This window comes from Nematostella vectensis, chromosome 15, assembly GCF_932526225.1.
Source record: "Nematostella vectensis chromosome 15, jaNemVect1.1, whole genome shotgun sequence".
Classification (NCBI taxonomy): Eukaryota; Metazoa; Cnidaria; class Anthozoa; order Actiniaria; family Edwardsiidae; genus Nematostella; species Nematostella vectensis.
In genome coordinates, this window is record NC_064048.1 from 1,239,089 (window position 1) to 1,255,690 (window position 16,602).

Sequence of the window (16,602 nt, forward strand, 5' to 3'; positions counted from 1 at the left end):
TTTGTGTCGAGGTGCGGATATTGTTCATCTGCCCAATCAAATTGCAGCTTGTAAGAGCTGCGTACTGATCCTGTTCCTTGTATCCTCATATTTTACTGAGGATGACTCGTTCCTTTATTGCGATGAGAATATGTGTTATTTTCCTGTTTTCTGTTTCTATAGAATATTATAATATTTAACCCGAAAACACGAACGGGGGGCTTCTAACATTGTTAACCACCCCAAAGCAGCGGCGTAGCCAGGATTTTCAACAGGGGGGAAGGGGGGTACAAAAGATATCGATTTTCAAAGATATCGACATTGAGCTCCAAAGAACCACATGGTAGGCCAACCAGAAAACAGCGTCTCATTCTCAGCTTCATTGAATACCGTATGATAATGAATGCAACCGCCATTTTCACGCTCCGAGAAGCACCTGTTCGTTATATCCTGATATTTTACTGAGGATGACTCGTTCCTTTATTGCGAGCCCCCTAGGCCACCCCCTGGCTACGCCCCTGCGAATGGAGAGGCGTGTTAGTACGTCAGCCAAACGCAAAGGCTGAAGGCAATTTAGCTGTGACTTCGCGCAGAATGCTATTGTCTTTAGTGTCATCTAGCTTTCTCGGGGATAACGAGATGCGTATCACATGCTTGGTTGCACTTTAACGAGAACGTGTCTGATTGGCTATTCTTTATGCCAATCAACTAACTAAGGTGTCAGAAGAGCTGTCGATCAACGGCTGAATTAGTTAACTAGGCACAATGAAGTTTAATGGGGCTGAAACCTTACCCGATGTCTATAGAATTTTAAATTAGACAAGAGGTAGACTTACCTTGAAGGATAATTGTAATTCTCAGAGCCATACGGAACATTATGACCTTATTATGCGCAAATTGCCACGTTTTAAAGAAACCATTGTTATGCAAATTAACATGGTATAAAATCCCGCGTACAGCAAGACCATGCCTCTTCTTCTTGAGTGTAACAAAAAAATACACCATAGTTGCCATCGAATGGAGGGTGGGCCACAGACAGCTAGACTTAGTGGCGCAAATGAAAAGGGTGGGTACCTAATAAGGTCACAATGTTCCATGTGGGGAATGGGTATGTTTACTGGGCATGTAGGGAATGGGTATGTTTACTGGGTATTTGGGGATGGGTATGTTTACTGGGCATGTAGGGAATGGGTATGTTTACTGGGTATGTGGGAATGGGTATGTTTACTGGGTATGTGGGGGATGGGTATCTTTACTGGGTATGTGGGGGTGGGTTTGTTTACTGGGTATGTGGGGAATGGGTATGTTTACTGGGTATGTGAGGGATGGGTATGTTTACTGGGAATGTGGTGAATGGGTATGTTTACTGGGTATGTGGGGAATGGGTATGTTTACTGGGTATGTGGGGAATGGGTATGTTTACTGGGTATGTGGGGAATGGGTATGTTTACTGGGTATGTGGGGAATGGGTATGTTTACTGGGTATGTGGGGAATGGGTATGTTTACTGGGTATGTGAGGGATGGGTATGTTTACTGGGTATGTGGGGGTGGGTTTGTTTACTGGGTATGTGGGGAATGGGTATGTTTACTGGGTATGTGAGGGATGGGTATGTTTACTGGGTATGTGGTGAATGGGTATGTTTACTGGGTATGTGAGGGATGGGTATGTTTACTGGTTATGTGAGGGATGGGTATGTTTACTGGGCATGTTGGGAATGGGTTTGTTTACTGGGTATGTGGGGAATGGGTATGTTTACTGGGTATGTAGGGAATGGGTATGTTTACTGGGTATGTTGGGAATGGGTATGTTTACTGGGTATGTGAGGAATGGGTATGTTTACTGGGCATGTGGGGAATGGGTATGTTTACTGGGTATGTGGGGGATGGGTATGTTTACTGGGTATGTGAGGGATGGGTATGTTTACTGGGTATTTGGGGATGGGTATGTTTACTGGGTATTTGGGGATGGGTATGTTTACTGGGTATGTGGGGAATGGCTATGTTTACTGGGTATGTGGGGAATGGGTATGTTTACTGGGTATGTGGGGAATGGGTATGTTTACTGGGTATGTGGGGAATGGGTATGTTTACTGGGTATGTGGGGAATGGGTATGTTTACTGGGTATGTGAGGGATGGGTATGTTTACTGGGTATGTGGGGGTGGGTTTGTTTACTGGGTATGTGGGGAATGGGTATGTTTACTGGGTATGTGAGGGATGGGTATGTTTACTGGGTATGTGGGGAATGGGTATGTTTACTGGGTATGTGGGGAATGGGTATGTTTGCTGGGAATGTGGGGAATGGGTATGTTTACTGGGTATGTAGGGAATGGGTATGTTTACTGGGTATGTGGGGAATGGGTATGTTTACTGGGTATGTAGGGAATGGGTATGTTTACTGGGTATGTGTGAATGGGTATGTTTACTGGGTATGTGAGGGTGGGTATGTTGACTGGGTATGTGGGAAATGGGTATGTTTACTGGGTATGTGGGGAATGGGTATGTTTACAGGGTATGTAGGGAATGGGTATGTTTACTGGGTATGTGTGAATGGGTATGTTTACTGGGTATGTGAGGGTGGGTATGTTTACACTCACGTGTCCTTGGACGTCCCTACATCAGGTGCGTACACAGGGGGCGCTCGCACCCCCCCCCCCCCCAAACTCGGCGACCAAAAAGTGAGTAATTTCTAATTAAGGAATCTCGAAATACTATCATTTTCCATATAATACCTATATGACCCCCCCTCCCTCCGCCCCCTCTCAGCCAATTCTGGGTACGAGCCTGTCGATACAGCTTAATGAAGTGCTGTGAAAGACGAGATTAATGTCATTATCTGAGAAGTATACTCGTACTCCAGATAAGACACCGGATTCAGAGAAGTTAACGGGACACTTTCGCGTATGTTGAGATCTCTCACTTTTATTAAAACAGTCAAAATGATTCGAAATGGATATAGTTATTGAGTAGTTGAGGGACATAATAAAGGCGCAAAAAACATAAACATATTTCAACGGCGAAATGCGCATAGTTGTCATTATAGAGAGAGGACACACACTACAACACGACATTCACCTCCTTTATGAAACCCAGAAAAGAATCGTTTCCCCAACGCCGAGGAAAATCGTTTACTTTCATACTAATATCCGATAGGGAGATCACTACATCTCTTTCAACAAGAAATACAACAGCAAGGTCATTAATTTGTGACAGCTGGTGATACAAATAACTTTATTAATCCATTTCCCGATGAGTTTTTCCATTATATTTCCATTTTCATACCACCAATAAAAGCTAAGTGAACAAATCTTAAGATGTTTGTATTAATAATGCTGTGACGCAAAGTCATAGTATCAATTTCAAACAAGAGATTAATGCATCCCATATTCACTAAAGCTTTTTAAAATGCACTAGAAATATTTTTAAGAGCTAAAAACATTACAAGCCTTTTTTGGTTTTGTTTTTTGCTTAAAAACAAAGGCTTTTTCGAACAAAACCATATGATTTGATGAAATCAGTCATCGAACGAGATGACGCATGCATTAGATTCTTTTAATTATTTCAAACGCAAAGAGTCGGGTAATCAATTTCATTAAGAAATGCTGTACTTACTAAAAAACAGCCAAATTGAAGCAGACAATAGATATTAAAAAGGGTGAAGCTTTGACGGATTTTAATGATGTGGATATCAAGGAGGAAAGATAAAATAAAACTTACCAGGGCGGCGTGTTGGTTATAAAAGCTGTTTACAAATTTGGATTTTATTGGTCACTAGTTTTTGCCCCTCTTATGTAAGCAAAGTACTTTTTGGATTTGGAAAAGTATCATATGACTTCCAAAGCGTAACTTCAAGCCTGGTTGAGTCCTTTTGAGTTTTTTGCACATATCATATGGCAGTTGGATAAGTAAACATACCCATTCCCCACATACCCAGTAAACATACCCACATACCCAGTTAACATACCCATTCCCACATACCCAGTAAACATACCCACATACCCAGTAAACATACCAATTCCCACATACCCAGTAAACATACCCATTCCCCACATACCCAGTAAACAAGCCCACATACCAAGTAACAATACCGATTCCAACATACTTAGTAAACATACCCATTCCCCACATACCCAGTAAACATACCCATTCCCTACATACCCAGTAAACATACCCATTCCCCACATACCCAGTAAACATACCCAGTAAACAAACCCATTCCCCACCTACCCAATAAACATACCCATTCCCACATACCCAGTAAACATACCCATTCCCACATACCCAGTAAACATACCCATCCCCATATACCCATTCCCCACATGCCCAGTAAACATACCCATTTCCCACATACCCAGTAAACATACCCATTCCCCACATACCTATTACACATACCCATTCCCCACATACCCAGTAAACATACCCATCCCCAAATACCAAGTAAACATATCCATTCCCCACATACCCAGTAAACATATCCACATACCCAGTTAACTTACCCATTCCCACATACCCAGTAAACATACCCACACACCCAGTAAACATACCCATTCCCCACATACCCAGTAAACAAACCCACATACCAAGTAAACATACCAATTCCAACATACTTAGTAAACATACCCATTCCCCACATACCCAGTAAACATACCCATTCCCAAAATACCCAGTAAACATACCCATTTCCCACATACCCAGAAAAAACATACCCAGTAAACAAACCCATTCCCCACATACCCAGTAAACATACCAATTCCCTACATACCCAATAAACATACCCATTCCCACATACCCAGTAAACATACCCATCCCCACATACCCATTACCCACATGCCCAGTAAACATATCCATTCCCCAAATACCCAGTAAACATACCTATTCCCCACATACCCATTACCCACATGCCCAGTAAACATACCCATTCCCAGATACCCAGTAAACATACCCATTCCCCACATACCCAATAAACATACCCATTCCCAGATACCCAGTAAACATACCCATTCCCCACATACCCAGTAAACATACCCATTCCTTACATACCCAGTAAACATACCCATTCCCACATACCCAGTAAACATACCCACCCCCACATACCCAGTAAATCTACCCATTCCCCACATACAAAGTAAACATACCCATTCCCAACATACCCAGTAAACATACCCATTTCTCACATACCCAGTAAACAAACACATTCCCCACATACCCATTACACATACCCATTTCCCACATACCCAGTAAACATACCCATTCCCCACATACCCAGTAAACATACCCATCCCCAAATACCCAGTAAACATACCCATTCCCCACATACCCAATAAACATACCCATTCCCAGATACCCAGTAAACATACCCATTCCCCACATACCCAGTAAACATACCCATTCCTTACATACCCAGTAAACATACCCATTCCCACATACCCAGTAAACATACCCACCCCCACATACCCAGTAAATCTACCCATTCCCCACATACAAAGTAAACATACCCATTCCCAACATACCCAGTAAACATACCCATTTCTCACATACCCAGTAAACATACACATTCCCCACATACCCATTACACATACCCATTTCCCACATACCCAGTAAACATACCCATCCCCAAATACCCAGTAAACATACCCATCCCCAAATAACCAGTAAACATACCCATCCCCCACATGCCCAGTAAACATACCCATTCCAAACATACCCAGTAAACATAGCCATTCCCCAAATACCCAGTAAACATACCCATTCCCTACATACCCAGTAAACATACCCATTTCCCACATACCCAGTAAACATACCCAGTAAACAAACCCATTCCCCACATACCCAGTAAACATACCCATTCCCTACATACCCAATAAACATACCCATTCCCACATACCCAGTAAACATACCCATCCCCACATACCCATTACCCACATGCCCAGTAAACATATCCATTCCCCAAATACCCAGTAAACATACCTATTCCCCACATACCCAGTAAACATACCCATCCCCCACATACCCAGTAAACATACCCATCCCCAAATACCCAGTAAACATACCCATTCCCCACATGCCCAGTAAACATAGCCATTCCCCACATACCCAGTAAACATACCCATTCCCCCCATCTCCAGTAAACATACCCATTCCCAACATACCCAGTAAACATACCCATTTCCCACATACCCAGTAAACATACCCATTCCCCACATACCAATTACACATACCCATTTCCCACATACCCAGTAAACATACCCATCCCCAAATACCCAGTAAACATACCCATTCCCCAAATACCCAGTAAACATACCCATGTCCCACATACCCAGTAAACATACCCATTCTCCAAATACCCAGTAAACATACCCATTCCCTACATACCCAGAAAACATACCCATTCCCCACATACCCAGTGAACATACCCAGTAAACAAACCCATTCCCCACATACCCAGTAAACATACCCATTCCCTACATACCCAATAAACATACCCATTCCCACATACCCAGTAAACATACCCATTCCCACATACCCAGTAAACATACCCATCCCCACATACCCATTCCCCACATGCCCAGTAAACATATCCATTCCCCAAATACCCAGTAAACATACCTATTCCCCACATACCCAGTAAACATACCTATTCCCCACATACCCAGTAAACATACCCATTCCCCACATACCCAGTAAACATACCCATTCCCATATACCCAGTAAACATACCCATTCCCTACATACCCAGTAAACATACCCATTCCCCACATACCCAGTAAACATACCCATTCCCATATACCCAGTAAACATACCCATTCCCTACATACCCAGTAAACATACCCATTCCCCACATACCCAGTAAACATACCCATTCCCACATACCCAGTAAACATACCCATTCCCCACATACCCAGTAACCATACCCATTCTTTACATACCCAGTAAACATACCCATTCCCACATACCCAGTAAACATACCCACCTCCACATACCCAGTAAACATACCCATTCCCCACATACCAAGTAAACATACCCATTTCCTACATACCCAGTAAACATACCCAGTAAACATACCCATCCCCACATACCCAGTAAACATACCCATTCCCATATACCCAGTAAACATACCCATTCCCTACATACCCAGTAAACATACCCATTCCCCACATACCCAGTAAACATACCCATTCCCACATACCCAGTAAACATACCCATTCCCCACATACCCAGTAACCATACCCATTCTTTACATACCCAGTAAACATACCCATTCCCACATACCCAGTAAACATACCCACCTCCACATACCCAGTAAACATACCCATTCCCCACATACCAAGTAAACATACCCATTTCCTACATACCCAGTAAACATACCCATTCCCCACATACCCAGTAAACATACCGATTCCCCACATACCTAGTAAACATACCCATTCCCCACATACCCTGTAAACATACCCATTCCCCACATACCCAGTAAACATACCCATCCCCACATACCCAGTAAACATACCCATCCCCACATACCCATTACACACATGCCCAGTAAACATATCCATTCCCCAAATACCCAGTAAACATACCCATTCCCACATACCCATTACACACACCCATTCCCCACATGCCCAGTAAACATACCCATTCCCCACATACCCATTACACATACCCATTCCCCAAATACCCAGTAAACATACCCATCCCCAAATACCCAGTAAACATACCCATCCCCCACATGCCCAGTAAACATACCCATTCCCCACATACCCAGTAAACATACCCATTCCCCAAATACCCAGTAAACATACCCATTCCCACATGCCCAGTAAACATACCCATCCCCAAATACCCAGTAAACATACCCATCCCCCACATGCCCAGTAAACATACCCATTCCCACATACCCAGTAAACATACCCATTCCCCACATGCCCAGTAAACATATCCATTCCCCAAATACCCAGTAAACATACCTATTCCCCACATACCCAGTAAACATACCGATTCCCCACATACCCATTCCCCACATACCTAGTAAACATACCCATCCCCAAATACCCAGTAAACATACCCATTCCCCACATACCCAGTAAACATACCCATTCCCCCCATATCCAGTAAACATACCCATCCCCCACATACCCAGTAAACATACCCATCCCCACATAACCAGTAAACATACCCATTTCCCACATACCCAGTCAACATACCCATCCCCTACATATCCAGTAAACATACCCATTCCCCACATACCCAGTAAACATACCCATTTCCCACATACCCAGTAAACATACCCATTCCCCAAATACCCAGTAAACATACCCATTCCCACATGCCCAGTAAACATACCCATCCCCAAATACCCAATAAACATACCCATCCCCCACATGCCCAGTAAACATACCAATTCCCACATACCCAGTAAACATACCCATTCCCCACATACCAAGTAAACATACCCATTCCCACATACCCATTACACACACCCATTCCCCACATGCCCAGTAAACATACCGATTCCCCACATACCCATTCCCCACATACCTAGTAAACATACCCATCCCCAAATACCCAGTAAACATACCCATTCCCCACATACCCAGTAAACATACCCATTCTCCACATACCCTGTAAACATACCCATTCCCCACATGCCCAGTAAACATACCCATTCCCCACATACCCATTACACATACCCATTCCCAACATACCCAGTAAACATACCCATTCCCCACATACCAATTACACATACCCATTCCCCACATGCCCAGTAAACATAGCCATCCCAAAATACCCAGTAAACATACCCATCCCCCACATGCCCAGTAAACATAGCCATTCCCCACATACCCAGTAAACGTACCCATTCCCCCCATATCCAGTAAATATACCCATCCCCCACATATTCAGTAAACATACCCATCCCCACATACCCAGTAAACATACCCATTTCCCACATACCCAGGCAACATACCCATCCCCCACATACCCAATAAACATACCCATTCCCCACATACCCAATAAACATACCCATTTCCCACATACCCAGTAAACATACCCATTCCCCAAATACCCAGTAAACATACCCATTCCCACATGCCCAGTAAACATACCCATCCCCAAATACCCAATAAACATACCCATCCCCCACATGCCCAGTAAACATACCCATTCCCACATACCCAGTAAACATACCCATTCCCCACATACCCAGTAAACATACCCATTTCCACATACCCATTACACACACCCATTCCCCACATGCCCAGTAAACATACCGATTCCCCACATACCCATTCCCCACATACCTAGTAAACATACCCAGCCCCAAATACCCAGTAAACATACCCATTCCCCACATACCCAGTAAACATACCCATTCCCCACATACCCTGTAAACATACCCATTCCCCACATACCCAGTAAACATACCCATTCCCACATACCCAGTAAACATACCCATTCCCCACATACCCATTACACACACCCATTCCCTACATGCCCAGTAAACATACCCATTCCCCACATACCCATTCCCCACATACCCATTACACATACCCATTCCCCACATACCCAGTAAACATACCCATCCCCAAATACCCAGTAAACATACCCATCCCCTACATGCCCAGTAAACATACCCATTCCCGACATACCCAGTAAACATACCCATTCCCCAAATACCCAGTAAACATACCCATTCCCACATGCCCAGTAAACATACCCATCCCCAAACACCCAGTAAACATACCCATCCCCCACATGCCCAGTAAACATACCCATTCCCACATACCCAGTAAACATACCCATTCCCCACATACCCAGTAAACATACCCATTCCCACATACCCATTACACACACCCATTCCCCACATGCCCAGTAAACATACCCATTCCCCACATACCCATTACACATACCCATTCCCCACATGCCCAGTAAACATACCCATCCCCAAATACCCAGTAAACATACCCATCCCCCACATGCCCAGTAAACATAGCCATTCCCCACATACCCAGTAAACATACCCATTCCCCCCATATCCAGTAAACATACCCATTCCCAACATACCCAGTAAACATACCCATTTCCCACATACCCAGTAAACATACCCATCCCCAAATACCCAGTTAACATACCCATTCCCTACATACCCAGTAAACATACCCATCCCCAAATACCCAGTTAACATACCCATGTCCCACATACCCAGTAAACATACCCATTCCCCAAATACCCAGTAAACATACCCATTCCCTACATACCCAGAAAACATACCCATTCCCCACATACCCAGTGAACATACCCAGTAAACAAACCCATTCCCCACATACCCAGTAAACATACCCATTCCCACATACCCAGTAAACATACCCATTCCCACATACCCAGTAAACATACCCATTCCCACATACCCAGTAAACATACCTATTCCCCACATACCCAGTAAACATACCCATCCCCCACATACCCAGTAAACATACCCATTCCCACATACCCAGTAAACATACCCATTCCCATATACCCAGTGAACATACCCATTCCCATATACCCAGTAAACATACCCATTCCCATATACCCAGTAAACATACCCATTCCCTACATACCCAGTAAACATACCCATTCCCCACATACCCAGTAAACATACCCAGTAAACATACCCAGTAAACAAACCCATTCCCCACATACCCAGTAAACATACCCATTCCCCAAATACCCAGTAAACATACCCATTCCCATATACCCAGTAAACATACCCATTCCCCAAATACCCAGTAAACATACCCATTCCCATATACCCAGTAAACATACCCATTCCCTACATACCCAGTAAACATACCCATTCCCCACATACCCAGTAAACATACCCATTCCCACATACCCAGTAAACATACCCATTCCCCACATACCCAGTAAACATACCCATTCCTTACATACCCAGTAAACATACCCATTCCCACATACCCAGTAAACATACCCACCTCCACATACCCAGTAAACATACCCATTCCCCACATACCCTGTAAACATACCCATTCCCCACATACCCAGTAAACATACCCATCCCCACATACCCAGTAAACATACCCATTCCCACATACCCAGTAAACATACCCATTCCCCACATACCCAGTAAACATACCCATTCCCACATACCCATTACACACACCCATTTCCCACATGCCCAGTAAACATACCCATTCCCCACATACCCATTACACATACCCATTCCCCACATACCCAGTAAACATACCCATCCCCAAATACCCAGTAAACATACCCATCCCCCACATGCCCAGTAAACATACCCATTCCCCACATACCCAGTAAACATACCCATTCCCCAAATACCCAGTAAACATACCCATTCCCACATGCCCAGTAAACATACCCATCCCCAAATACCCAGTAAACATACCCATCCCCCACATGCCCAGTAAACATACCCATTCCCACATACCCAGTAAACATACCCATTCCCCACATGCCCAGTAAACATATCCATTCCCCAAATACCCAGTAAACATACCTATTCCCCACATACCCAGTAAACATACCGATTCCCCACATACCCATTCCCCACATACCTAGTAAACATACCCATCCCCAAATACCCAGTAAACATACCCATTCCCCACATACCCAGTAAACATACCCATTCCCCCATATCCAGTAAACATACCCATCCCCCACATACCCAGTAAACATACCCATCCCCACATAACCAGCAAACATACCCATTTCCCACATACCCAGTCAACATACCCATCCCCACATATCCAGTAATTATACCCATTCCCCACATACCCAGTAAACATACCCATTTCCCACATACCCAGTAAACATACCCATTCCCCAAATACCCAGTAAACATACCCATTCCCACATGCCCAGTAAAGATACCCATCCCAAAATACCCAATAAACATACCCATCCCCCACATGCCCAGTAAACATACCCATTCCCACATACCCAGTAAACATACCCATTCCCCACATACCCAGTAAACATACCCATTCCCACATACCCATTACACACACCCATTCCCCACATGCCCAGTAAACATACCGATTCCCCACATACCCATTCCCCACATACCTAGTAAACATACCCATCCCCAAATACCCAGTAAACATACCCATTCCCCACATACCCAGTAAACATACCCATTCTCCACATACCCTGTAAACATACCCATTCCCCACATGCCCAGTAAACATACCCATTCCCCACATACCCATTACACATACCCATTCCCCACATACCCAGTAAACATACCCATTCCCCACATAACAATTACACATACCCATTCCCCACATGCCCAGTAATCATACCCATCCCAAAATACCCAGTAAACATACCCATCCCCCACATGCCCAGTAAACATAGCCATTCCCCACATACCCAGTAAACGTACCCATTCCCCCCATATCCAGTAAATATACCCATCCCCCACATACCCAGTAAACATACCCATCCCCACATACCCAGTAAACATACCCATTTCCCACATACCCAGTCAACATACCCATCCCCCACATACCCAGTAAACATACCCATTCCCCACATACCCAATAAACATACCCATTTCCCACATACCCAGTAAACATACCCATTCCCCAAATACCCAGTAAACATACCCATTCCCACATGCCCAGTAAACATACCCATCTCCAAATACCCAATAAACATACCCATCCCCCACATGCCCAGTAAACATACCCATTCCCACATACCCAGTAAACATACCCATTCCCCACATACCCAGTAAACATACCCATTCCCACATACCCAATACACACACCCATTCCCCACATGCCCAGTAAACATACCGATTCCCCACATACCCATTCCCCACATACCTAGTAAACATACCCAGCCCCAAATACCCAGTAAACATACCCATTCCCCACATACCCAGTAAACATACCCATTCCCCACATACCCTGTAAACATACCCATTCCCCACATACCCAGTAAACATACCCATTCCCACATACCCAGTAAACATACCCATTCCCCACATACCCATTACACACACCCATTCCCTACATGCCCAGTAAACATACCCATTCCCCACATACCCATTCCCAACATACCCATTACACATACCCATTCCCCACATACCCAGAAACATACCCATCCCCAAATACCCAGTAAACATACCCATCCCCTACATGCCCAGTAAACATACCCATTCCCGATATACCCAGTAAACATACCCATTCCCCAAATACCCAGTAAACATACCCATTCCCACATGCCCAGTAAACATACCCATCCCCAAACACCCAGTAAACATACCCATCCCCCACATGCCCAGTAAACATACCCATTCCCACATACCCAGTAAACATACCCATTCCCCACATACCCAGTAAACATACCCATTCCCACATACCCATTACACACACCCATTCCCCACATGCCCAGTAAACATACCCATTCCCCACATACCCATTACACATACCCATTCCCCACATGCCCAGTAAACATACCCATCCCCAAATACCCAGTAAACATACCCATCCCCCACATGCCCAGTAAACATAGCCATTCCCCACATACCCAGTAAACATACCCATTCCCCCCATATCCAGTAAACATACCCATTCCCAACATACGCAGTAAACATACCCATTTCCCACATACCCAGTAAACATACACATTCCCCACATACCAATTACACATACCCATTTCCCACATATCCAGTAAACATACCCATCCCCAAATACCCAGTAAACATACCCATTCCCTACATACCCAGTAAACATACCCATTCCCCAAATACCCAGTAAACATACCCATGTCCCACATACCCAGTAAACATACCCATTCCCCAAATACCCAGTAAACATACCCATTCCCTACATACCCAGAAAACATACCCATTCCCCACATACCCAGTGAACATACCCAGTAAACAAACCCATTCCCCACATACCCAGTAAACATACCCATTCCCACATACCCAGTAAACATACCCATCCCCACATACCCATTCCCCACATGCCCAGTAAACATACCCATTCCCCACATACCCAGTAAACATACCCATTCCCCAAATACCCAGTAAACATACCCATTCCCATATACCCAGTAAACATACCCATTCCCCACATACCCAGTAAACATACCCATTCCCCAAATACCCAGTAAACATACCCATTCCCATATACCCAGTAAACATACCCATTCCCTACATACCCAGTAAACATACCCATTCCCCACATACCCAGTAAACATACCCATTCCCACATACCCAGTAAACATACCCATTCCCCACATACCCAGTAAACATTCCCATTCCTTACATACCCAGTAAACATACCCATTCCCACATACCCTGTAAACATACCCACCTCCACATACCCAGTAAACATACCCATTCCCCACATACCCTGTAAACATACCCATTCCCCACATACCCAGTAAACATACCCATCCCCACATACCCAGTAAACATACCCATTCCCACATACCCAGTAAACATACCCATTCCCCACATACCCAGTAAACATACCCATTCCCACATACCCATTACACACACCCATTCCCCACATGCCCAGTAAACATACCCATTCCCCACATACCCATTACACATACCCATTCCCCACATACCCAGTAAACATACCCATCCCCAAATACCCAGTAAAAATACCCATCCCCCACATGCCCAGTAAACATACCCATTCCCCACATACCCAGTAAACATACCCATTCCCCAAATACCCAGTAAACATACCCATTCCCACATGCCCAGTAAACATACCCATCCCCAAATACCCAGTAAACATACCCATCCCCCACATGCCCAGTAAACATACCCATTCCCACATACCCAGTAAACATACCCATTCCCCACATGCCCAGTAAACATATCCATTCCCCAAATACCCAGTAAACATACCTATTCCCCACATACCCAGTAAACATACCGATTCCCCACATACCCATTCCCCACATACCTAGTAAACATACCCATCCCCAAATACCCAGTAAACATACCCATTCCCCACATACCCAGTAAACATACCCATTCCCCCATATCCAGTAAACATACCCATCCCCCACATACCCAGTAAACATACCCATCCCCACATAACCAGTAAACATACCCAGTCAACATACCCATCCCCACATATCCAGTAATTATACCCATTCCCCACATACCCAGTAAACATACCCATTTCCCACATACCCAGTAAACATACCCATTCCCCAAATACCCAGTAAACATACCCATTCCCACATGCCCAGTAAACATACCCATCCCCAAATACCCAATAAACATACCCATCCCCCACATGCCCAGTAAACATACCCATTCCCACATACCCAGTAAACATACCCATTCCCCACATACCCAGTAAACATACCCATTCCCACATACCCATTACACACACCCATTCCCCACATGCCCAGTAAACATACCGATTCCCCACATACCCATTCCCCACATACCTAGTAAACATACCCATCCCCAAATACCCAGTAAACATACCCATTCCCCACATACCCAGTAAACATACCCATTCTCCACATACCCTGTAAACATACCCATTCCCCACATGCCCAGTAAACATACCCATTCCCCACATACCCATTACACATACCCATTCCCCACATACCCAGTAAACATACCCATTCCCCACATACCAATTACACATACCCATTTCCCACATGCCCAGTAAACATACCCATCCCAAAATACCCAGTAAACATACCCATCCCCCACATGCCCAGTAAACATAGCCATTCCCCACATACCCAGTAAACGTACCCATTCCCCCCATATCCAGTAAATATACCCATCCCCCACATACCCAGTAAACATACCCATTCCCTACATACCCAGTAAACATACCCATTCCCCACATACCTAGTTAACATACCCATCCCCAAATACCCAGTAAACTTACCCATTCCCCACATACCCAGTAAACATATCCACATACCCAGTTAACTTTCCCATTCCCACATACCAAGTAAACATACCCACATACCCAGTACACATACCCATTCCCCACATACCAAGTAAACAAACCCACATACCAAGTAAACATACCAATTCCCCACATACCCAGTAAACATACCCATTCCCTACATACCCAGTAAACATACCCATTTCCCACATACCCAGTAAACATACCCAGTAAACAAACCCATTCCCCACATACCCAGTAAACATACCCATTCCCTACATACCCAATAAACATACCCATTCCCACATACCCAGTAAACATACCCATCCCCACATACCCATTACCCACATGCCCAGTAAACATATCCATTCCCCAAATACCCAGTAAACATACCTATTCCCCACATACCCAGTAAACATAGCCATTCCCCACATACCCAGTAAACATACCCATTCCCCCCATCTCCAGTAAACATACCCATTCCCAACATACCCAGTAAACATACCCATTTCCCACATACCCAGTAAACATACCCATTCCCCGCATACCAATTAAACATACCCATTTCCCACATACCCAGTAAACATACCCATCCCCAAATACCCAGTAAACATACCCATTCCCCAAATACCCAGTAAACATACCCATGTCCCACATACCCAGTAAACATACCCATTCTCCAAATACCCAGTAAACATACCCATTCCCT